General features: G+C 42.2%; 1 protein-coding gene and 1 long non-coding RNA gene across 9 annotated transcripts in view; one reads left to right on the plus strand and one right to left on the minus strand.

The window, feature by feature from the left end:
* Window positions 1-25,751, plus strand: part of TPK1 (thiamin pyrophosphokinase 1) — a 496,414-nt gene that overhangs the window by 356,969 nt on the left and 113,694 nt on the right. The gene's annotated exons all lie outside the window — the stretch shown is intronic.
* Window positions 6,528-24,563, minus strand: LOC123362459. 2 transcript variants are annotated; one of them, XR_006576452.1, is made up of 3 exons: window positions 24,482-24,563; window positions 24,227-24,334; window positions 6,528-6,602 (listed from the first exon to the last, which is right to left on the minus strand). It is a non-coding gene; the product is annotated as an uncharacterized LOC123362459 (long non-coding RNA). The 2 variants fall into 2 exon arrangements; XR_006576451.1 differs by lacking the exon at window positions 6,528-6,602 and adding an exon at window positions 23,521-23,742.

The following is a 25,751-nucleotide window of genomic DNA, read 5'->3' on the forward strand; positions in this document are numbered from 1 at the left end:
TTTACATAGTAAGCTCTTCAGGGCAGGAACTGCCTGCTACTCGGTGATGGTGCAGCGCCTAGAACAATGGGGCCCGATTCTTGCTGGCCTTTAGGCACTATCATAGTAAGCCTGACTGAATTTGTCCCACTTTTTTTTTTTTTAAATCAAAGGTCGCATAAATGGCTGAGTCAATGACATGTTGTTAAATCAATATACATGACTGAGTATGTTTATCAATGTGACTCCAGAATACAAGAGTTTAGTTTCATTGTGGTCATTCCTGGAGATGTTTACTTTAATTATATTGTGGTCAACTACATCTACTCTTTGAACCAACTTTAGGCTCTTTAGGAATAAGTCAAGAATAGCTTTTGTGTGTCGTAAAGCGACTGGTTCCAAGTAGCAATTATTTTCACCTCTCTTCCCTTCCTGATCTCTGAGTGTGTCCCTTCTGTTGCTGGGCCTCTCAAGCCTTTTCCTCTCCTGGGGTAGAATCATGCAGTTCTTCCACTTTTAGGCCAAGCCCTGGGCTACAGTACCCTGTTTATCAACTGTGGTTACCTGGCAGGTCCGACTGGGTTTGTCATGTGCAGTTCTTCCCTTTGGGAGTCTGTGACCAGTGGTGTATATAAAGGCCAGACAGGCTTCTGCAAACAAAGTATTGTTTGCTTTAACTATGGGGGCGGAAGGGTTGAGCATTTAGAGAGACAGGATTTTAAAGCAGCGGTCTACAGGTATGTCTCTTACCTAAAGCCCTTTCATCCTGCGGTGGTGGCCAAGGCAGTCCTAGCTTCTTCAGATACTCCAGTGGATGCCTGTCTAACAGTCTGGTTTCCCAACAGCTCCCCAGCCACAGCCCCTGCTCTGGAGAGAGAGAGAGAGTCCTTGTAACTCAGCCGGAGTCCCTTTTTCTTGTCAGTTTCCAGGCTTTTGGCTGCCACCTGTACCCCAGCTACTAGAGCATTGACTCTTAAGCCTTAAGTGTTTGCTAATGAGTGGCTTATCTTGAGCCACTGGTTCCTTCCTGCAGGTTTTCCTTACAGCTCACTATTAAACTAAACTAATATATCGTAAACTTTCCAGTAAGCAGGTCAACATTCAGTATCCATAGGCCATTATAGAACAGTTCATCTGCAACAGCAATCATTTTAAGCTTTCAAGAAATTGCTTCCCTCAATCTTACCCTGTTGTGACACTTGACTAATTTATATGCAAGTAGCTGAAATCAGTTATTAACACCTTTGTATTATATTTAATTGGCTCTCTTTCACTACTGGATACTCAATAGCCTTTTCCTGATCAGGAACACCAGTAGTTTAAGCCAAAAAATATTTGAGCATTATTGAAAGCAGGAGCTGGGGGGACAGCTGATAGGTGTGGAGGAACACTCAGGTCTCTTCCTCAAAAAGACCCTTAATAGTAAGGGTCTTTATACTATGTTCTTATCCATGCATCAAGATAATAAAGTTTCCTTTGTCTAGCTGTGTCTGCACTTGGAACCAGAGTTATGTTAGAGAATACTCCAGTGGACACCTATGCTCTTCAGTCTTTTAAAGAGAATTAAGATTGAGCAAGGTAATTCCTATGTTCTAAAGCCCATTTCACTGCAGCATGAGCACAGTAATAACATCAAAAGACTAGTTCACAAGTCCAAGCTTCTAATCTTCTGTTAGCCAATATGGGGTTGATTCTAGGTGGGTTACAGTTGTTGTATTGCATGTTAGTAATCTAAAGTTGTTAAGTGGTATTTCTCTGCTATTTTGATTTTACATGAATACTGTCTGTAACATATGGAACAGGTTGGTCCTGGAACAGTGCAACATTTATTTTGGTAGGCTCTTTGACTCTGGTAAGGGTGGGGAGCGGAACCATTTGGAAAATGGGATCCATGATGATAAAAAATGAAAGTATGGTAGATTAACACTCTCTTCTCATTCTTCTTAGAACTGTTATGGGGAATTCTGGGCAGGAGGATAACAGATAGTGACAAGACAGTGGCATCTCTCTCTTATCAGAAGTAGGGTTTCCTCAAAACCAGCTGAAATACTCCAAAGGATTTATTGCTCCTTGAGGCTGATAAAATGCTATCCTAAAACTATCAACAGAAAATTTTAATGGAGTAGAAGAGGAAAGGAGGGGAAAATAACTGTACCAATTGAGAAAGCAAACTTTTGCTACCTTATGTCCCAGCTGACCACATCCAAAACTTTGATCTGAAATAAGGAGTAAGAGAGCTATGAAAATTGGTTACATTTTATACACTCTTTCATTGTATATATGATCCCTTTCCAAATCTTAATTTAAATTTGGATTTAGACATTTTAAAAGACCAAAATGTAGAAATTTCATTGTGCTTATAGGGGAATTGATAATTCAGATATTTCATCTTACTAATTGTCGTTTTAAATTTAATTATTGACACAAGTCTATATTTTAAAGAAAGAGACACCATGTCTCCTGCTAATTAGTTGGATTGACTTAATTCAGGATATTTTAATTGGAAGTTCTATTTTTAATTAATTTCAAATATCAAAATGAAACTAGTTAGTAAATTCATACTGACCAATAGAACCCTGTAGCAGTGGTTTCTTGAAGTAACTTGTTAGCCAAGTAGCTATGTCTAATAAATGCTGATATGTAACATCCTGCAGTGACAGTTTTTGGGGTACCTAGGACTGTGAGGCACCTTGTTTCTCCCTGTCTCCAGCAAGAAGGAATCTTACCTATGGTGTTTGGGTGTCAGCTCCCTCACATCACCAGCCTATCAGCCACTTAAGCATCTCCATTGGGCTCTGCTAACCCTGACTTCACTTTGCAGGTTAACAATAGGTGCAGCTCAATTCCCAAATCCCTTTGAATCGTTCCCCTGTACCATCCCAGTCTCTGAAACTGGCTACTCACATAAATTCCAGATCCTCCGCACCCAGAGGTGCCGTGTACTCCAGTTTTACCTTGTAAACCACACAACACCAGGGAGCACTTGTAATAAAACAAAAGAAGGTTTATTTAAAAGAGAATGAGGATTTAACTAGAAATGAGAGTTTGATGAAAGCAAATGGTAACAATAGTTAACTTTCCTATCTAATCCAGTAGATTTCCTCCCCAAAGTTCCGTCCATTTCTCAAGAACCTGGATTCAAACCTTCATGAAAGCACTCCCTTCCTCAAGGGATTTCGTCAATGAAATGCAGGGTCAGTGCAACCATTTAGGCGACCTAGGCGGTCGCCTGGGTCACTGGCATTTGGGGGGGCGCCATTTTCTTCAGCAGCGACAGCGTCAGCCGGCCCCGGTCCCCGCCAGCATTTAGGCAGAGGGAGCTGGGGCAGGGGAGGGCCTGCAGCAAGTAAGGGGGGGAGGGGCGGCACACAGGGGAACTCCCCACCCCAGCTCATCCCTCCCTGCCTCCTCCCCGAGCATGCCCTGGCTGCTTCACTTCTCCTAAGCTGATTGGTGCCGCAAGCCTGGGAGGAGGGAGAAGTGAAGCAGCCACGGTGTGCTCGAGGTGTTCGTGCGTGGAGCAGGGGTGAGCTGGGGCGGGGGGGTGCCTCAGGGTGGAGAGCTGCTGCAAGGGGGGCGCCTCAGGGCAGAGGGGGGGAGCTGCCACGGGCGGGGGATGCCTCAGGGCGGAGTGGGGGAGCTACCTCAGGTAGGGGGCGCAAGGTGGAAGTTTCGCCTAGGGTGTGAAACATCCTTGCACCGGCCCTGAGGAAATGGCTTCTCCCTCCGTGTTATACTGAAAACAACCTTTTGTTTTGTTCACACAAGGTGCAAACTCCTGGCTTGTTGTAAAGTTTCTTTTTTACCTGTAAGTGATTTGATTATTTGTCCTTGTTTCTGATGGTTTCCCATTCAAAGTCTTAGTGTTGTGTGAAGTTGAACAACTGAGCCTTGCATCGTCCCACTGGCCAAACAGGGTGAGGTGACAACTCCCCCTTGCTGGAATAGGCCATCACCAAGATACATTACCTCCTGCTGACTAATTTCTACTCCAAGTCCATAAAGCATACATGAATATAAATACATTATTCCTTAAATATTACCTGTACATGTATCTCATAATGGTTATGAGTCTTGACAAGTTATGACCTTTCTGTAGATACCTTACATATTGGTCTTCATGGATAAATATCCTGTGAGACATGTTTGGTGTAGTGAGTCTGAGGTGAGAGATATTGCAAAGAACAGGGGACCGTCTTCCAAGGGGTCTCCGTGCCACACCTGCTTATTGCTTAAGTATAATAAAATATGTTAAGTGACTGTATACAATTGGTTAGCTTTCAACCACTCTAGTTATGCATTAATTACATAGGAATTATAAATTGGAAAGTGTTTATCACACCACTAATGCAGTTGAATAGAAATTAAGTCTATAAATTGAATCAATGTATTGTGATATCATGGTTCATTAGGGAGGTATCAGTATAGGGAAACCCTTTTTGGAAAACTCTTCCAAAGAAAACCTGGATTCCTGAACTGGCTTTCTAATAACAAAAATATGATTATTCTGTGTATTTTTCCAAAAAACACATTTTATTTTATTTTTTGAAATGAAGTATGTCCCTTTCTTAGAGGGAAGATGGTGTTTTGATCTAACATATGCATAAAAAATCCTGGATGTGTTGACTGACAAGTATGTCGGACCTAAGGTTAGAAATGCACATTGGCCTTCTGCATAGTGTCTTTCTAAAGCCTTCAAAAAGCAGAAGAAATGGATGAGTTGCCCCACCCAGTCAGGTAATTTCTAAAGCCCTTCTCTGGTTCCATTCAGTCAATTGCTCCCCATCCTGCCACCAGCATAGATATGGCTCATTATATAAGCATTCTTATTAAAATGCAGCATGGTTTGGGGATATATATTTGATTTATGATTTTAGATTTGAATAAAAGTGAAAAAGATCTCTTTACATGACCTCTAGGCTTTCCTTATGTTCCCAGTCAGTCAGTCTGTAGCCAGCTGTAGTTCCTTGTCTTACGCTTGATGTAACAAATTGGGAAAAGGTTGGATTATTTCTTAGGCCAGGTCTATACTACAGAGTTAAGTCAACTTAAGTTATGTCAATGATCATAAACCTCTGTAATTACATCGTTTGTGACTGTTCACACAATGCTCCTTGTGTCGGTGAAGCACCGACTGAGAGAGCAGTGAAACCTGGGTAACTATCCCACTGTGCAAATTGCCACCACCTGTCGATAGGAGTTCTGAGAATGGATCACAGCGCATCATGGAGGTGGGAAAAAGTACATCTCCTGCATGCGTGTGGCTTTAGACTGGGTCTTGTATGCTGCTTGCCTGTGTGCTGCTTTGGGTCCTGCAGAAGTAATTACTGATTGGCACAGCAAAGTTTCTTGCATCAGGGGAAGAAACAAAGTAGTTCTGCCAAGGAAACTTTGGCAGAGGATTGCACAGTACCTTTAGGAAAGTTTTCTAGAGATCTCTATGAAGGATTCCTGGGAGATCCCAGTGTGCATTAACAAACTTTTGCAAAGCTGCACAGAGGAATGAGAAGCAGATGCAAACAGTACCTAGTGTTGTTAATTTCTATCCCTTCTCCAAAGGGCACCATGTATCAAAATAAAGGACATCTCTAACTCATGTCGCTGTGCAATATAAAAGCAAACTGCGTACTTACCGGAGCTCTCCTCTCCTGCTTCAGGTGTGCTAGAGACAGAGTACTGGGACTGGCTAGACCCCTCCAGATTCAAAAAGAGGTCCTGGCTCACCACTCCACAAGACGACCCTGTCGCCTGTCCCACATCCTCGTCCAACTTGACATCCTTGTCCACCACTTTGTCCTCAGGGTTGACTCTGCTGGCTGCTGCCTCCAGTCCCCCCGAAGTATCCACGGGGCTCTTGGCAGTGGAGGTGTGGTCGCCGCTGAGGATGGCATGCAGTTCCTTGTAGAAGCAGAGTGGGGGAAGTGGTCAGCTCATCTGGAAGCTGACAGGGATAGTTTCTGTGTCACAGGCTCCCAGAGGAGAATTCTGGCAGGGTCCAAGCCCAGTTGGACTTGCTAGATAACACAATTGGCACCCAGGGAGGTGTAACCTAGAATTCTGGCAGGGTCCAAGCCCAGTTGGACTTGCTAGATAACACAATTGGCACCCAGGGAGGTGTAACCTAGAATTCTGGCAGGGTCCAAGCCCAGTTGGACTTGCTAGATAACACAATTGGCACCCAGGGAGGTGTAACCTAGAGACCCAGTTAGAGAGTGGCCAGATTGCAGGATACCATCTCAGAGAGAAGTGGAAGTATGGGCCTACTATTTGAAAGGGGTACATTTTGAGGTCTCAAAAAGGGCAGCCTACCCAGGTACCGTGACACTTGACTGCAAGCTTTTTGGGTCAGGAACTGTCTTATCATGTTGTACAGCACCTAGCACAATAGCATCCTGATCCATGACTAGGGCTCCTCAATGCTATGTAATACAAATAATTAATAACACTTAATCTTACAACAACATAATACACTGAGCAGCACTGGAAAAAAATAATTGAACAGGAATGATCTTAAGGTCAGCCAGCCAGCTGTATTAGCTACAAAAATTCTCATTTCCGCCTTCTGTAGTCTGTTCAGCCATAGTATGCTCAGTCTGTAGTATGCTCAGCCATCTCCAGAAATCCTGTCAAACAGGTGGAAAAGACAAGGATTACACAATTTTAATGAACTATTTCATGCTTTTCTCACCAGTTTGTTTGAAATACATGTCGCTAAGAAGTAGATTCAGAAGCATTCCTTAAAAATCAATAAACTAGGGTTTTTACAGACCAAGGATGATACTGAGTTCCAAAGCTGAGTAGCCATCACAAGGATCGTCTTTGCTGCTGAAAAAGAGATGTGTTGTTTCCCTTTGAGTTACTAATGTATGTGTTCTTCCTGAGGTAAAAACATAGTGAAAACAAGGTACTTCACTTTTACCACAAGGTATGTTCAGTGGGTCAGCACCATAAGCCCAGGGTGAAAACCACAACATTTTAGCAGTGAATACAAGCCCAGAGAGAACATGCACCCACATACCCTCAGCCATCTCCTCTTAGAGCTGTGGTTCTCAACCAGGGGTTACGCAACCCTGGGGTTACGCAAAGGTCTTGCAGAGGGTACATCAACTCATCTAGATATTTGCCTAGTTTTGTAACCTGCTACATAAAAAGCAGTAGTGAAATCAGTACAAACTAAAATGTCATACAATGACTTGTTTATACTGCTCTATATACTATACACTGAAATATTGATTACAATTGGTTTATTTTATAATGATACGGCAAAAATGAGAAAATAAGCAATTCTTCAGTAATAGTGTGCTGTGAAACTTTTGTATTTTTGTCCGATTTTATAAGCAAGTAGTTTTTAAATGAGGTGACATTTAGGGGTACGCAAGACAAATTTTTTGAAAGGTTGAGAGACACTGCCTTAAAGTATAGCTCCAGCTCCGTGTAGGTCCCACTGATTGCAGCTGTGGCAGAGTAACAGAGAGAAATCCAAATGTTACTCAGTATTAATCCATCTTCATTCTCTTCAACTAATTCTAGAAAGACAATTTTGTTCACACAGTACCCTAATACAGACCCTCTTCTGGCTAATCAGAGTTATGCCCATTAGTATTTATTGTTGTTAGTTAAATCTATTCTAAAGTTAGAAGTTGAAATTATTTGAACATTATTGTTTTTCAAGTGTTAGTTTAAAACAAAATTATTTCTCCAGCAGTAATAAAAACAAACCATAATTAATTTTTTCCACATCTGTAGATAAGGTCTATTACAAACTCAGATACTCATATAGAATAGTTTTTAAACTCTTTTTTTTTCTCTCCTTTCTTCTGAAATTCACTAATCAGGTATGACTTAAAAGTAATTAACTTCTTTTTCCTGGTTTAACCATAGCTAAAAACAAAGGTAAATTCTTCAGGAGTCTAATCCTTAAATAATTAAGTCAAGTAATTGATTTTTTTCAGTTTCTTACTGTTTCAGATGTTAGGAGGTCATTTTAAGTATTTAACTCTTTGAGTTATAAGTTGCTTTAGACCTGCTTTAGACCTATAAACAGTAATGGGCTGTGTTCATCTGGTATAACAATACTCCTCTTTACCTATACTTCACGTAATAAATTTCAAGGTGTCAGAATGCTGAACAATCATTCTCAATCCCTACACATCCAATATAAAACTAGTTATTGTTCAAATATAAATAAATATACAATTAAAGTGAATGTAGTGATTAAGCCATTATAGGCTTTCTATAGCTCATTTACACACTTGCTAAGATTTTCAGTATTGACTATTAATTTTGGTGCCTCAGATTTTGACTACTCAACTTGAGACACCATAAAGTGACTTAATTTTCAAAAAGTGCTAAGTATCTGCTCTCTGAAAATCAGGCATCTCTAAGGTGTATCAGATTGGCCTCCAAAAAACTGAGGCCTCAAAAATTGTTAATTACTTCTTTAAAAATGATTATGATAATCTGAGCCTTTTTGATTAAAATAATTAGTCCATCACCTGGAGAATAATATATAAATATATAATGTCTTTGGAACTTAACAAATTAAAGCCAACATTGGATACGAATTCTTCAGCTCTGCGTGAATACTCTGTCTGCTGACAATTTGTGTTTGGCTGGGATCTCAGAAAACAGAATCTTCATTTCAGTTCAAAATGTTATGCTTAATATCTCTTCTACTAGTGTAACTGGGCTTCTCATTTCATGGGCTGAAAGAATGAGTTAAAGAGCACTCCTATTTTCCAAAGGGAAGCTGCCTCTATAGCCAGACAAGATTCAGAACAAAGGAATTCAGAATTCATGGGTGCCCCCTCCTTGTTGCATCCTATTTAATAAATGATCCTTGATTATATGCTATTTAATGCTGGGCACATCCATGTAGTTTTTTTCCAGAAGTTACTGGTACTTCAGGCAGGGCCGGCTCCAGACCCCAGCGCGCGCGCGGGGCGGCATTTTCCCGGTAGGGCGGCAGGCGGCTCCGGCGGACCTTCCGCAGTCATGCCTGTGGACGGTTCGCTGGTCCCGCGGCTCGGGTGGACCTCCCACAGGCATGACTGCGGATGCTCCACCGGAGCCGCGGGACCAGCGAACACTCCGCAGCTGCGGGAGGTCCACTGGAGCCGTGGGACCAGCGGACCCTCCGCAGTCATGCCTGCGGGAGTCCGCTGGTCCCGCGGCTCCGGTGCACCTCCCGCAGGCATGACTGCTTGGGGCGGCCAAATTCCTAGAGCCGCCCCTGACTTCAGGTTATGTGGAGTTTATTGCTTGGCTTTTCAGGCTTTCAACAACTCAACCGTATGTGCTCTTCCCATCCATCCTGTTTTATTCAGAATGTCTCTTTATTGCTACCTCTCTCTTGGGAAGAAACTGTTTTGTTCCTCTTTAGACTTGGACAGCTCTTGTCAAAATTATCTTTCCTACCTTGGAAACACACAGGCTGTGAATAATCTCACCTGTCTCTGTTTATCAGTCTCTGTTCTTTTGTTTTGCGTTGTGTATTTAGAGCCCCTGTCTCCTATCAAAAGTCCTTATTGCTTTTGGACACAAGGGACCTGAAGTCTAGTTTCTCTCCAGGAAGGTACCCTCTATGTTCAACCTGCTGCTGTTTGAAACTGGCTAAAAGTTTCTGTATACTGAGCATATATCACTATAATATCACATGAAAGGCATAGAATAAGCAACATTACTTGTTACAACCTCTCAACACTTACATGGTTTTTGTTACAACATGAAGTGTGATTACATTGATGATTAGTTTTATATTTTCTGTGTAATGGTTCTTCTTTTTGCCTCATGTTGCTCTGCAATTTGTCCAGCATTATTTAATTCTGGTTGCCTTTATTGGTCACATATTTTGAGAGTGCAAATGCTGTTTGGTGTATAAAAGTCAAATGAGGTGTAAATCAGTGTTAAGACTTAGATGTGCTGTCAGTCAGTAGATTCAGGTTTTTAAATACTAATTTTTTCCAGGTGCAGGCGGTCAGCACCTTGTCCAGCAAGCAGTAAGCAATTACATATCGTCAGGGCTTTTTGTTGTCCTTGCTGCAAGCCAATACAATTTCTTTTACCTTTTGGTGGTACTCTAAATATATCAATTTAATTTTGTAGCGATAATCTCTCAGATTTATGGCTGTGATGATAAATGGGATGCCAGGAAAATGCAAATATTACTTTCAGACCGTCAGAGACCTTTGAGAAAGGGTGCAAGTTTGACTGTAACACTTACAGCACTGTGAAATAGTTTAGGACCAAATGTGGCCCATTTAAAATTATTTTAATGTGACAGGGATTCTGCTCTGGATTCTAAGGATCAAATTCACTCCTGATATTAGTGGATACAATTCCTATTGAAATGAATGGGAGTTGTACCAGCATGTGCTCTACAAATATTTAATCGAAATTCCACATTCACTGTACATTTTGTTACCAAAAGGAATATGTTCTATGCATTGACTCTGCTGTTACATGAGAAAGGGATGGTGGTAGGGAAGAAACTGCTTCTGCAGGACACCCTAGTCTTTAATATATACTGTTTTAGGGAACGGGGCTCTTTGTCTTTAATGCTAGCAGGGTTGGAACTTGGGGATAATCAGTCATCCTCAGCACAGACATCTGAGATGTAACTTCTCTTCAGAGTCAGCTGGGAGAGGAAAGATCCCAGTTTTTTGAAGCAAGGTCTGTCAATGAGAGCACTGCTACAAGGGCATCAGATTACTCCTTCCTAGAACCAGAAGTAAAACCAAAAAGGTGTACATGTAGTTGTGACACTACACCCCGTATTCTTCATAGATATGGTGATGATATGGTTATGGCATAACTAAGATATTTTATGCAAGATGGGTCATGTAAAATATCATTTGAAAGGTTATGATTTACTGAATATGATAATTCTATTTGTATGCATGTATCATTTTTGTATCTGAAGTTAGGAATGTTGTCTATGCATCTATTACAGGAGTTCTCAAACTGGGGGTCGGGACCTCTCAGGGGGTCATGAGGTTATTACATGGGGAGGTTGCGAGCTGTCAACATCCACCCCAAACCCCGCTTTGCTTCCAGCATTTATAATGGTGTTAAATATATAAAGTTTTTCATTTATAAGGGGGGGGCTTGCTATGTTAAAGGGGTCACCAGTACAAAAGTTTGAGAGTCACGGATCTATTACAAATGTTTTTAAACCTGGGGAATGCCCACTAGACAGAATGCAATCAGTCTGGATGGCCAGTTGGGAAGAGCCATTAGGGAGAACAATAGGTCTTAGAATGCTAATCACCCACTGAGAAGCTTTTCTGGGGATGCTGCAAACAGCCTCTGGGTTATGGCTGCAGGGACATGTGACCAAAGGGACCAAGTGACCAAAGGGAAATAGGACAGCCCAGGGAATTACAGAACAGTCGCCTTAACTTCTGTACCCGGAAAGATAATGGAGCAAATAATTAAGCAATCAGTTTGCAAACACCTAGAAAATAATAAGGTGATAAATAATAGCATGGATTTGTCAAGAACAAATTGCGTCAAACCAACCTGATAGCTTTCTTTGACAGGGTTAAAAAGCCTTGTGGATAGGCAGGAAGAAGTAGGTGTGGTATATCTTGACTTTAGTAAGACTTTTGATACTGTCTTACATGACCTTCTCATAAACAAACTAGGGAAATACAACCTAGATGGAGTTACTATAAGGTGGGTGCATAACTAGTTTGAAAATCATCCCCAGAGAGTAGTTATCAATTGTTCACAGTCATGCTGGAAGGGCACAACGAGTGGGATCCCACAAGGATTGGTTCTGGGTCCAGTTCTGTTCAATATCTTCAATGATTTAGATAATGGCATAGAGAGTACACTTATAGGACGATACCAAGTGGGAGGGGTTGCAAGTGCTTTGGAGGATAGGATTAAAATTCAAAATGATCTGGACAAACTGGAGAAAGTCCAGAGAAGAGCAGCAAAAATGATTAAAGGTCTAGAAAACATGACCAATGAGGGAAGATTGGGTTTGTTTAGTCTGGAGAAGAGAAGACTGATTTTTGACTCATCATAACATGGTTTGGTTGCATTTAGGCTAGCTGGCCACGCTGCATAATAATCCAGTTTGACCACATCTCTGTTTAACCCGTGCTTAATAACAAGCTTAAACAAACCAGTTCAGTCACAACTGTTTAAATCATGCTTAAGATCAGCAAGTGAATACTGTTTACCACATGTAGCCAAACCCTGACATAGTTTCTTAGAAGAATAATACAGATTTGCTAACTTGATTTTGAAACCACTGTAGCATTCTTTCTTCTGATATGTGATATCATTCTTACAAAGAAAGCAATGAAACCATCTACTCGCTTTGAAGCTTAGCTGATCTTGACTTGGTTTAATAGTGCACTAAGAGGCAATTGAGCCTCTCGGCTCTCACAGCAAGTTATTTGTGCAACAGATGTATGAAAAGATCCTTGCCATGTGAATTAACTCACACGATCTGTGGTATCATAGGAAAAGGACAGAATGAATGTAGATGAAAGACTATCTAAACTCTTCCACATAGAATTGCACTAAAAAGGACTGAATGATAATATTAAATGTCCTAAAATAATGGATTGTGAGGAAAATTATGTTGTAATACTCATCACTTTGGGATTGCAGAATATTAGGGCCTTTAGAGTGGTTTTGATTTTTAAGCATGAAATCACTAGAAATGCTAATACTTGTACTTAGCCCGTAATGATAGGCCTGCTGAGAATAGGACATCAAACTCACAGGCTTAAGGATAAAATGTCACAATGGACCAATAAAAAGCTAGTTAGAAATTTGAGAAGAAACACAATATTCTTGGTTATTGTACTTCCAATTTGCATCTTCTCTCTGTATCTTTCTGGTCATCTGAAAAGAGTTGTGTAGGTGCATGTGTAATAGGCAGATAAGGGTTAATAAAATGAGTGCTTGGAGGGGACATTCATACAGCAGATTAACAGTTAAATTATGAGGCACCTGTGAATGCTGAAGATGCTCTTGTGTGCAAGAACTGAATTCCCAAGTTCCCTCTGATAGTAACTCTTTCATACTCCCATCTACCATGCTGCTCACTTCAGACTGTGTTGTAATTTCACTTTATTTGTGTGTATATTTGTAATGTCTTCACCACTGGCAGTTTAACTGATGGAAACATATTTTCCCCCTGAAGATTGCATCCTTTTTTTTTCTCTTACCATTGCTGACCACTCACCAATCATCATATGGGCTTGACAGCAGAGGACAAAATTACTGTTCCAAAGGTAGAAAGGTACTTTACCCGCTATTCCCTATGTTTGGAAGGGACTCACCTATTGTGCTTGGTGAAAAGTGTCATCATTGATGTTACATGATGCTGTAATCTCAGGAGTCAATTAGTACTCCTATAATCCGGACCTATTTATCTATTCATCACACATTGATTACATATAACATGTGAGTTAACTACAACACCACGATTAAATGATCAAATTAACTACACTTGAAAAATAGTAAATTTATTGCACTTCAAAACAATGTCCAACCTTTGGACCCAGTCCTGCACATTTTTCCTATCAACTGTAAATAGTTCTATTGCATTGAAATTAATGGGACTGCATGTGCCGGTTGCTTGAATTGTCTGCGAGATAGGGCTTTACATGTCTAGTGCTACCCTAGAAGAGGCACACCTAATAAAGGAACTATTGCACAGTGAATTAAATCCCAGGTACTTGAGAGAGTGAATTATAACGATTATTAGACCCAATTAATGAACACATCTGCCTCAAACAATTTATGACAAGTCTATGGGATGAAATCCCTCTAGTGGTGAATGCCAGTAAATGAGATTTAGTATCCCTCAAGGTTAAACATTTAAGTGGTCACCGCTGTATATATAAAATATAAATTATCTGCAAAGAGCAAATAATTGACTCTCCTGAGATTACAGCACCATGTAATATTAGTGATCACACATTCCACCAAGCACTTTAGAAGAGTCCCTTCCCAACATAGTGTGGGCTGTGCATTACTGCCGTACCCGACTTATATCTGTAATACAAATCTATTACTCCTAGGGTATGTCTACACTATAAGAGTAGTTCGATTCAACTTAATTCGAATTTGTGGAATCGACCTTACGAAGTCGAATTTGTGTATCCACACTAAGGACACTAATTCGACTTTGTGAGTCCACACTAACGGGGCCAGCGTCGACTTTGGAAGCGGTGCAGTGTGGGAAGATATCCCACAGTTCCCGCAGTCCCCGCTGCCCATTGGAATGCTGGGTAGAGCCCCCAATGCCTGCTGGGGGAAAAAATGTGTCGAGGGTGGTTTTGGGTAACTGTCATCATTGAACTGTCAATCACGCCCTCGCTCCCTGAAAGCACCTGCGGGCAATCTGTTCGTGCACTTTTCTGGTCAGTGACAGCGCAGACACCACAGCACTGCGAGCATGGAGCCCGCTGCAGTTATGGCCGTTTTCACCTCCTCGCACCTTATCGTCCACCTCTTCCACAGTCAGCTGCTGAGAAATCGGGCTACTTTTCAATGGTGCTGCAAGCACTGGTGGACCATAGGGGACGTTTTACCAACATCAACGTCGGGTGGCCAGGCAAGGTTCATGACGCGCGTGTTTTCAGGAACTGTGGTCTGTTTAGACACCTGCAGGAAGGTAGTTTCTTCCCGGACCACAAAATAACTCTTGGGGATGTGCAGATGCCTATAGTGATCCTCGGGGACCCAGCCTACCCGCTAATGCCCTGGCTCATGAAGTCCTGTACAGGCGCCTTGGACAGCGACAAGGAACTCTTCAAGTACCAGCGAGCAGCGAGACCTGTGACTGTTCAGTTTCTTTACAGAGAAGCTGAACCTGCCCCTGTTTCTTTACCCAGTTACTGTTGACTATCCTCTGCAGTTACATACCCCATTTCCCCCACTTCCAACACACGTGTAAAAATAAAATACATGTTCCATTGTTACTTAACAAAGGTTTCTTTATTAATGACTTTGCGTTAAAGGGTTGAAACTGGGACGCAGACTGTGCTGCGTAGGGTGTGCAGTGATGTAAAGACCGCCTCTAAACTCGAGGAATGACAGGCTCCTGCTCCTAGAGCGGTCCGCAGTGCCAGACTGGTTGTTTCAACGGAGCCTGCCATCCCTCCTTTTTGGGATTCTGTGTGCGGGGGCTATGTGACCTTGTGGCGGAGGAGGACGGATACAGATTCCTCTGCTGCATGACTCTGCGGTCCAGGACAAGGACCGCTGCATAAGATCTGTAACCGCCCTCCCCCGCTACAAAGTCATGCCCCCCACACACACACAGAACCTGGAAACCACCTCCCATACCGACCAGGGTGTGTACTGACTGCACTGTGTGTGTGACCTGCTGCTGATCCTGCCCCCGTGTCTGTACCCTGGTAAAGGTGACCGTCCTATGCAATTACCAACCCCCTTCCCCACCCACCCACCCCCTTCAAACACAGTCTTCTGTAAAAAAAAAAACATGACGGAAACAGTAATTAACAGCAAAGTATTTTTAATAATTAACTAGACAGTTAGGGGATGAAACTGGGATTGGGGCTTGGGTGAGTCAGGAAGGGAAGGACTTCTCAAAATTTAGGGAATGGGAGCTTTTGGGTACTTGAGCACTCTGCTGGGGTGCAGTGACAGTTTTCACGGCCCCTGGCGCCCCTCCTTCTGGTTATTTTGGGTGAGGGGGGTATGGGACTTTGTGGCGGGGAGGGCGGTTGCAGATACACTGCAGGGGGGCTCTGTCCTCCTGCCTGCAGTCCTGCAGAACATCCACAAGGCGCCGGAGCGTGTCCGTTTGCTCCCTCATTAGTCCAAGCAGCGTTTGAGTCGCCTGCTTGTTTTCCTCACGCCACCTCTCCTCCTGTTCGCTGTGTGAGCGCTGGTACAGAGAGAGGGTCTCCCTCCACTGGCTCTGCTGGTCTGCCTCGGCTCGGGAGCAGCCCATAAGTTCAGCGAACATCTCGTCCCGTGTCTTTTTCTTTCGCCGCCTAATCTTTGCCAGCCTCTGTGAGGGGGATGCTGTGGCAGGTCTGGAGACAGTCGAAGCTGTGTGATGGGAAAAAGGGAGTGAATTCCTTGCAAAGATACATTTTTGCGAACAATGAACACAGTCTAGTCTGTGTCTGTGAACAAGAGCATGCACAGCACCTATCTCGTGCGCACTCCTGCTGCAGGCAATCCGGAAAGCATAAACTCTGCCCCTGTTCCACCCCATCGCAGTGTCCCCCGACCCTTGGAATTCTGGGTTGAGATCCCAGTGCCTGATGGGGCAAATTTCATTGTCGCGGGTGGTTCTGGGTAAATGTAGTCACTCATTCCTTCCTCTGGGAAAGCAACGGCAGACAATCATTTCGAGCCCGTTTTCCCTGGCTTACCCTGGCAGACGCCATAGCGTGGCAACCATGGAGCCTGTTTTGCCTTTTGTCACTGTCACCGTATGTGTACTAGATGCCACGGACAGAGGCGATTCAGCAGCGCTACACAGCAGCATTCATTTGCTTTTTCATGACAGCAGAGATGGTTATCAGCCATATTGCACCATCTACCATGCCATTGTAAATTGGCAAGGTGAGGACGGTTAACAGTCCTACTGCACTATACCTTCTGCTGCTGTCATAGGTGCCCCTGGCCGAGATTAGCCGGGGGCACAAAAGACAAAACTGGGAATGACTCCCTGCGTCAATCCCTCCTTTATGATATCTAAAAATAGAATCAGTCCTGCCTAGAATATGGGGCAACTGTACTAGGGTTGCAGTGTATCAGAGAACCAGAGAGCACAGCCGCTCCGTGTCAGATCCCGCAGGAATGACGAGCTGCATGCCATTCACAGGGGGTGCCCCTGCAACAACCCCACCTGTTGCTTCCCTCCTCCCCCAGCCTTCCTGGGCTACCGTTGTAGTGTCCCCCCATTTCTATGCTGAAGTAATAAAGAATGCAGGAATAAGAAACAGTGACTTGTTAGTGAAATGAAATGAGGGGAAGGCAGCCTCCAGCTGCTATGATAGTCCAGGCAATACAGAATCTTTTCTTTACACATGAAGGGTGGGGGCTGATGGAGCTCAGCCCCCTGTTGCTATGATGAAGACGGTTAGCAGGCCGTCTACTTATGGGCTGATGACGAGGACGGGTAGCAGTCCTACTGCACCACACCATCTACCGCAAGGCTGATGATGATGACGGATATCAGTCTTATTGCACCGTTAGCCACCCATGAGGCGGGGTGGGGGGGAGAGGATACTACAGTACAGTGCCGCAGCATCACATCTACCAGCAGCATTCAGTACACATAGGGTGACATTTAAAAGAGTCAAGAGACGATTTTTTTTCCTTTTCCTTCTGGGGGTAGGGGAGGGGGGTACATTGACGAGCTATGCCCTGAGCCGCCGCGGACAATGTGTTTGACCGTACAGGTATTGGGAGCTCAGCCAAGAATGCAAATGCTTTTCGGAGACTGCAGGAACTGTGGGATAGCTCAGTCCCCCCTCCCTCCCTCCATGAGCGTCCATTTGATTCTTTGGCTTTCCGTTACGCTTGTCACGCAGCAGCGTGCTGAGTCTCTGCTACGCCGTCTGTCTGGAGATTTTTTAAAAATACTTTGGACCAGGCATAACATTACAGTAATTCCCCTAATTAGATGCAGGAGTCGCCAAGTGAGATCGCCCTGAGGAGGGTCACTGAAGGAGATAGAGAGCGCATGCTGCGTGAAAGCCAGCACAAACCAGGGGCCTATGCAGCCATGCTCGGGGAGGCAATGCTCCCTGAGTACCTCATGAAAGCCTGGCGCGGAAAAGTGTGCTACCACGGAGCACCCAATAAGGCAGCTCTCCCCAGGAACCTCCTGCGGAGGCTTTTCGATTACCTCCAGGAGAGCTTCGTGGAGATCTCCCAGGAGGATTTCTGTTCTATCCCCATATATATAGACCTCCTTTTCACATAGTTCAGATTCCTGTTCCATTAATAATAAACGTTTACATGTTTAAAGCACTTACCGACTGATCCTTCCCCTGATTCAGGGTCCGGGTTAACGGCCGGGGAGGATTGGTAGGGGGTCTCCGTGAGGGTGATGAAGAGATCCTGGCTGTCGGGGAAATCAGCGTTGTAAGCGCTGTCGCCTGCCTCGTCCTCCACAAACCCTTCCTCATCTTCCCCGTCCACGAACATCGCCGAGGAACTGGCCGTCGACACTATCCCATCGTCAGAGTCCACGGTCACTGGTGAGGCAGTGGTGGCAGGCTCCGGAGCGTCCGTTTGCCGCTTTGGTCTTCTGGTAGCCTTGTCTCAGGTCCTTGATTTTCACGCGGCACTGTGTTGCATCCCGGCTGTATCCTCTGTCTCTCATGGCTCTGGAGACCTTCTCGTAGGTCTTTGCATTCCGTTTTTTGGAGTGCAGCTCCGAAAGCACAGACTCCTCGCCCCACACACTGATCAGATCCAAGACTTCCCGGTCAGTCTATGCTGGGGCCCTCTTCTATTCAGAGATTGCATGAACTCCTCTGCTGGAGAGCTCTGCATCGTTGCCGGTGCTGCTGAGCTCGCCCCGATGTCCAACCATGAAATGAGATTCAAACTGGCCAGACAGGAAAAGGAATTCAAATTTTCCCGGGGCTTTTCCTGTGTGCCTGATCAGAACATCCAAGCTCGGACTGCTGTCCAGAGCGTCAACAGAGTGGTGCAGTGTGGGATAGCTCCCGGAGCTACTAAGGTCGATTTCCGTCCACACCTAGCCTAATTCGACATGGCCATGTCGAATTTAGTGCTACTCCCCTCGTCGGGGAGGAGTACAGAAGTCGAACTAAAGAGCCCTCTATGTCAAATTAAATAGCTTCGTGGTGTGGACGGGTGCACGGTTAATTCGAATTAACGTTGCTAAATTCGAATTAAAGTCCTAGTGTTGACCAGGCCCTAGATACTTGTCACTCTTCTACTCGTATAATCCTGTCCTACTTATCTATTCATCACACATTGATTACATATAATGTGTGAGTTAACTACAACAATAACAATTAAATGATAAAATGAACTAACTGGCTACAATTATACCTTATAATGCAAACAAGACTTTACTTGTAACAGTGTTGGTGGTCACCGTATTTGTTCTGCATGTGCTCTTAAGAATCTCCCATTCTAAGAATCATAAAGGGAAACAGTAGCTGAATCCATTGTAGGGTAACACAGAACTATCAATCAATTTAATTTAAAATAGACGCTACAGCAGATGTAAATGATCCTCTCTTTTTTGATTTAAGAAGATCCCATCTATGGCGGGTCAGAATTAAAAAAAAAAATCACAAAAATTTCCCACTTTTGACCAGCTCTAACCCCATTGTGTAATTAATGTTGATACAATTGGTACACTGCATCATAGATTCCTTTGACAAATCACACAACCACTTGCTTTGTGACACCTCTTTATACCAATACTACAATATTACATTTTTAAAGGATATTCATTTCAGAAATCTTTATCATATTCAGAAAGATTCTGGCAACAAATCTGGCCTAAAATTTCAAGGTTGGGAAAAAAACAGTTTTTATAAAATCCCACACCAATAGAAATGGATCCAGAATTTGTTTAAAATATTCCTGTCAAAACATTTGGTTTTAAACAAATAAACATATTCTTATTTGGTTTAATCGTTGTTCCCTTTGTCTCTTCCATTTACACTGTAACTTCGGAGATTTAATTTGTTCCCATGGACTCAAATACTATCTGCCAGTCGTTTAGGTAATCTTTTGTACTCAGCATTATTATGTCTTTTCTCTGCCCTTTCCTTACATAACACAATGACAGATGTGCTCAGACTTTGTTGTGCTGCCACTGAAAGAAAGCTAATATAACGAGTTCAGTCTTAAATTTTGTTCAGAATATTGTGGGAATCATAGTCAGTATAGCAGCTGGCAAGGTCCCAGGAACTCCTGATTCCCTGCACTTGAGTGTCACAATGGGGACAGATGAAGGGCAAGCTGCCATGGAAAGTCATGGTCATGGAAAGAGGTGATCCCTGAGACAAATTTATTAAATTTGTATTGGACAGGGTGACAGGGCAGTGGGCAGAGCACCAGGGTGATGAATTCTGATTTTACTCAGAAGACATGCTACCCTGTGGATGCACCATTTGGAACTTCTTCAGGACATTCACGTCTAACATATAAAGTACACAGTGCTTCAGTACTCAAGCCTGAGTGTGCATTACTGTGGCCAGGGCTTCATGCAATAGCAAGGGGTGCAACGTTTTGGCCAGCCAGAGGTTGATAAGTCATTTGTGACTGTTAATGCCATATGGGTGTCCAGGAGCAGCAAAGAGTCTAGATGAAGGCTGGAAGACTAGAAGAACCTTGACACAATACAAAGCTTTGACTGGAGGACAGATTCCTTCATTTGAGGATGATGTTATGGTTTCAGCCAGTTCTTCAGAATGATTTCCTTCTCTTGTCACCATTGTGTCCATCTTACCCAGATTTAGTTTCAGCCATCTACTCTTCATCAAAGAGCTACCACACCCAGACACTGGGCAAGATGGATGATGGCTTTGCATGTGTTTGAAGTAGAGAGAATTGTAGGACTAGAAGGGACTCGAGAGGTCTTCTAGTCCAGTCTCCTGCACTCATGGCAGAACTAAGTATTGATATTGTATAGAACAGAGTGTCAACTGCATACTGCTGTCACTGAAGTCTGTGGCTTAACTTGTTGTGTGTGTTGAATATTGGATAATATTAAGCCTTGTGGGCTCCACAGGAGAGTCCTGTTGAAGCAGAAGAATAGCTGCCCATCACATCCTCTCGATGCAGATGTCTCCTACATCTGCCTCCTCTATTTATGATCTTTCATCATCTGTCCTGTCACACATTTCCATATGTCCTCACTGTGTCTTCCTGGATATCCCTTGATCTCCTGATGCTCCATATTGTTCTAAACTAAATTTATCTTTCAACATAAACACTCTTGTCGCTTTCCCTTTACTGCTGAAAAAACACCCCAAGCTTAAAACTTCATTGTCATGTCCGGCTCCTCTCTTTCTCTCATTATATATAGGTTGTCACGAAATTGAGGCATTTTCCTCCCCAATACCTTAAAATCTGTCTCTCCCTCTGAATCCCCACTAATGAAACACTAGTCCATGCATTAATTATCTCCTCTACTGCAGAACCCTCCCTGACCATCCGTGTGTCTCTTTTTTTTCTTTCCAATCTACCCCAAATGATGTTGCTAAGACCTATCTTCCTTCCTGCTCAGACCATGACTTCTGTCCTTAGGTCTCTTCATTGATTTCGTTTTCCTTCCATGTTAAAGTTCACACGCCTCATCCTTCAACACTTTCCATAACATCCACTTCCTACTTCTCTGCTGATACCCCCCTTCTCATTCTTATGCTTCCCAGCATCCTCTCTGTTAACTGTTTCAATCTTTTGTCTCCTCCTCCTTGTGACCTTGTGCCTTTTTTCCATACTCCGCCTTATATTTAGAACAGTCTTTCAACTGCCATGTGCCAACTCCTATCCCCTTTCCTCCATTAGATCTGTCTAAAATTGGTTTTGTCAGCCTATGCTGAGCTTTGCACCTATCGTGTCTGCACACCTTTTTGTGCTTGAACCACCTTAATTATATATTCTATTGTTTGCACGTTGTATTAGATTTGTTGAAGTTACTCTGTAAGCGCCTTGGGACGGGGCCCTTGCCTCTGTGTTTTTGTGAAGTGACACTTAGGCACTTTAAATGACTTAAAAGCCCAGCTGCTTGCAACTTGATACTCTACTTGTTACCCACATTTAACTTTCATAGTTTTGCACAAATATATATATGGAGATATACCTATCTCATAGAGCTGGAAGGGACCCTGAAAGGTCATGGAGCTGAGCCCAGCCCAGCCCGCTGCCTTCACTAGCAGGACCAAGTACTAATTTTGCCCTAGATCCCTACATGGACCCCTCAAGGATTGAGCTCACAACCCTGGGTTTAGGAGGCCAATGCTCAAACCACTGAGCTAGCCCACTCCCGAAGGTTATATGTTCCTGTTATCTTTGATATGTTAGTTAGGCATCAGTGCACCCAATGTTCAGCTGATTATTTCATTAGTTCCCTTTGACTTAGGAGACTTAGAGGGAAAATTGTTTCTCAGATTTTCTTTACCACCACCAAGTATTTTTGTGTTTGTCCCTATTCGGTTAGTGCTTTCTTATTAAAATGGCACCTAAAATGAGTAACACATCAGAAACAAGGGTAAAAGTTAAGCCTGTTTGGATAAAACACACTAAAAAAACAACCTTCTGACATTTTCTTCATATTGCTAAACTTAGAAGTTGATCTCATTTCCCAGCACCAGACACAAAGTGGGAAAAATAAATTGAATCAATCCTCAAAACTGATCAATGTTTTTTTCAAAACTACTTTATAAGATAAAAATCAATACGGCCATATTATTTGCCATTATTATCACCAGTAACATTAGAAAATATTTGATTTGTAAGTTCAAATGCTAAAGCAGTTCAGCTGTCTACTTCAGAAGTAAAAACTTAAAAGGAAGTAATTTTAATCCATCTTTGGGTTTCTTTTTACTCTTAAACTTTGTAACTTTGGTTTCTAGAAAGGTTTCTACAAACACAGTACCAGTTTCATTTTTTAGCACCAGTGTATTATTTGCTTATTTAATCTTAAAGTTTAAAAATAAGAGCAAATTAATGTTTGTAGTTGCAATTTACCAATAACGATTACTCTGATTTTTGTGAATTCTCCCTTAAGTGTTGCTTCTGTGGAAGATTTCTACATGGGAAGTTGAAAATATCATTCTGCACCTAATTTTCCCTGTGGGCGGCTCACAGTGGTTTGACTGTCTAGCCCTTTCTGTACAAATGTGTTGTTGTTTTTAATCTTTCTGCCAAAGAAATGAACTCATTTGTTAACTTTTTAAGATATTTCTTTCCCAAAACAAAATAAACTCCCTAAGAATGTATGATTTTTTTTTAAATAAGTCAATTTATTCTTTGTACAGTATTGCTAAGGCCCTTTGTTTCTGGCTTTACTTTGTTTAAAATTTCCTAGCAATGTGTCAGTGTTTACTACAAAAAATTAAAAACGGATGAAAATCAATGCAAACATTAACTTCACAGTTTTCTGGGAAAATATTAGGTTTAGTATTGTGGGACAGGACACCCAGCTTACCAAGTGGCCGTCTGTCCTTCTGGAGCATCCCTCAGGTGCCAGAGGGATCCCCTGGAGCTGGCTCCCCATTCCAGAAGGAGAGAGGTATATCTGCGGAGATCCAGCACTTCCAGAATTTCAGTAAAAATTAGTGAAAACTGAAAACAGAGGACCTTTAAATATTGCTAACTCTGAGTATTCAAAAATCATGAATCAGACCCCTAAAATCATGAGTGGCTTAAATCATGAGATTTTATTTTAAGATAAATTTGTATTTAGCTTGTAAATTATTTTTATTTACCATCTGGGTTTTGAGTGTTTAGTGTTTGTTTTCAAACTTTTCTCCACAAGCATGAAGGCTAGAAACTTTTCTTTCTTAAATGAAAGATGAGATTCTTCTGTACTCACAAGGCTGTGTAAGCTGGGGCTTTGAGAAAAACGTGAAATATCACAACTCTTGTGATAAAACCCTGAGAATTGACAACACTTTGATAATTACCTGAGGTATTTCTGTTTTAAAGATCTCATGTTCTTTGTATAAGTAACATACTTTTAGAGGCATCTGTTTCACAAGCAGATGTTTAACTTTAAGTATGTGAGTAGCCCTCTTGTTGAATCAGGGCCTAAAAGAGAATGATCTCAAGGTTAGCAATCAAAAGAAACTGGGATTGAGAAGCCAGGAATTAATCCAGGTCCCTCTTAGGCCAGCCATCTTTACTTCACTGCTTTTCATATTCTTTTACCAATAGGTGTCAGAATAGAGATACACTTCAGTGAAGCTTGCACCTCTTGCAGAGTAACTCAGGGCTTGTCTACACTTAAAGCACTGCAGCGGCACAGCTGTGCCACAGCAGTGCTTAGTGAAGACTCTACATGTGCCAACGGGAGAGCTTCTCCCTTCGATGTAGGTACTCCACCTCCCCGAGTTAGGTTGGTATAACTGCATTGCTTAGGGACGTTATACCAACATAAGTTTGTAGAGTAGACCAGGGCCCAGAGCAATTTCCCAGGAAGGTAATGCTCACAAAAGATAAGAAACATTGCAGTAGAGAAATAGCTATGCCTGTTGCGTGGCTAAAAGGGCATTAGGCATGAATTTGTAAATACCTGCATTTGTGGAGCACCCACAGTACCCATGGAAACCTGTGGCTCAGCACCTTGTGAAATTGCGTGATTTGAGAAGATAGACAATGTTGAACTGTTCTCCGTCTTGCTCTGCAAACAATCAAACAGGTTAAAGCTATGAACTCTGATAGTTTTTAATTGACAACTTTTCTAAGGTTCATTTGATAACTGAGAGCCTGGCTCATATTGAGGATTTTTATAAGGTATTTGGCATAAGCAGTAGAATTTGTCAAGCACCTCAGATAATTCATCTTGGCAGTAAGGTATTTTTCCTTATTTTCATCTTCTAACTTGTCACTTCACAGTGGTGGAGGCTGCTGTGAGAGAGGAAACACGAAATACAAGGCTGAAGCTTACAATATTTTCTTTCGGTAAAAGGTTATTTACTTGCCACTTAGGATATTGCTTGAGTTACACAACTAGTTTTCTTTTGCTTTAAACAGGATCTTAATCTTTGTAATACACTCAGTAAGTGATACATTTTGGGTTTCTTGGTTTTGTGTTTTTTAAATACCCATTTTGATAGAGAAATTAATAAATCATTAAAAAAACCTAAATGTTTCACTGTTGTGAGAGGGAATTATGTCTGTGACTCCGATTAGCACTTACAGGAGTTAAGTGCTCCCATGCAGCCCAGAGAATAAAAGCCAAAATCATGTACTTCTGAAGCATCTTATCTCTTTTGTTATGTAGAACAAATTAATTATACAGGAAGAATCTGATATTTTTTCCACAAATATTAGCACAATTTCCTTCTTTCCTTCCTTGATGTTTCCTGCTAGCTCTGTTACAGGAAAAAATTTCATATATAAATGAGTACAGATCATTGTTGTCCCTGTACTGTGAAATGCTGCTTTTCCTTTCCCTCTGAACTTTGCACTGCCCACTCTTTTTTAATTCATTGGGACTACCTACATGCTTAAAGTTAATAATATGCTGAATTGGGGGTCTAGGACAGCTAATAGAAGGGTATTGTGCTACCTATAAGCCTAAATAAGTCATCACTAAAAGTAGCTCTTTCAAAGAATATTAACAGCTATGAAATAAGTTAACATTAGAGATATGAGAAACTCAGTTTCAACTAGAGTGTGTTTCACTTCATGTCCTACTGTAGTGTTCTTATATCATTATATTTCAAATGGGTTCACACCTCTTCAGTTTCATTTGAAACAAGTATTAATTTTTCACTCCAAATTATAATTCAGCTAAGATTCACTCAAACCCTTATGGAAAAGTCCTATAATGCATAATAGAAAATGACTTTTTCTATATCAATATATTTAAGATAATTGTATCCCTGCTATGGAATTATTTTGGATGCTGTTTAAAAACCTAACAAGGGGGATGTCGTTTTCTTAAATTCTATAGATTTTAGATTTATTTCTCTGGAACACTTTTAAACTTTGTAGAACCCCATTAGTTTCATTACTGGTTTAGAACTTTTTCCAGAAGGGAGAGTACTTGAAACATACAAATGTGACCAAAATTTTGGCTTTGTGATGAAACC

The sequence above is a fragment of the Mauremys mutica genome, chromosome 2 (genome assembly GCF_020497125.1).
Source record: "Mauremys mutica isolate MM-2020 ecotype Southern chromosome 2, ASM2049712v1, whole genome shotgun sequence".
Taxonomy (NCBI): Eukaryota; Metazoa; Chordata; order Testudines; family Geoemydidae; genus Mauremys; species Mauremys mutica.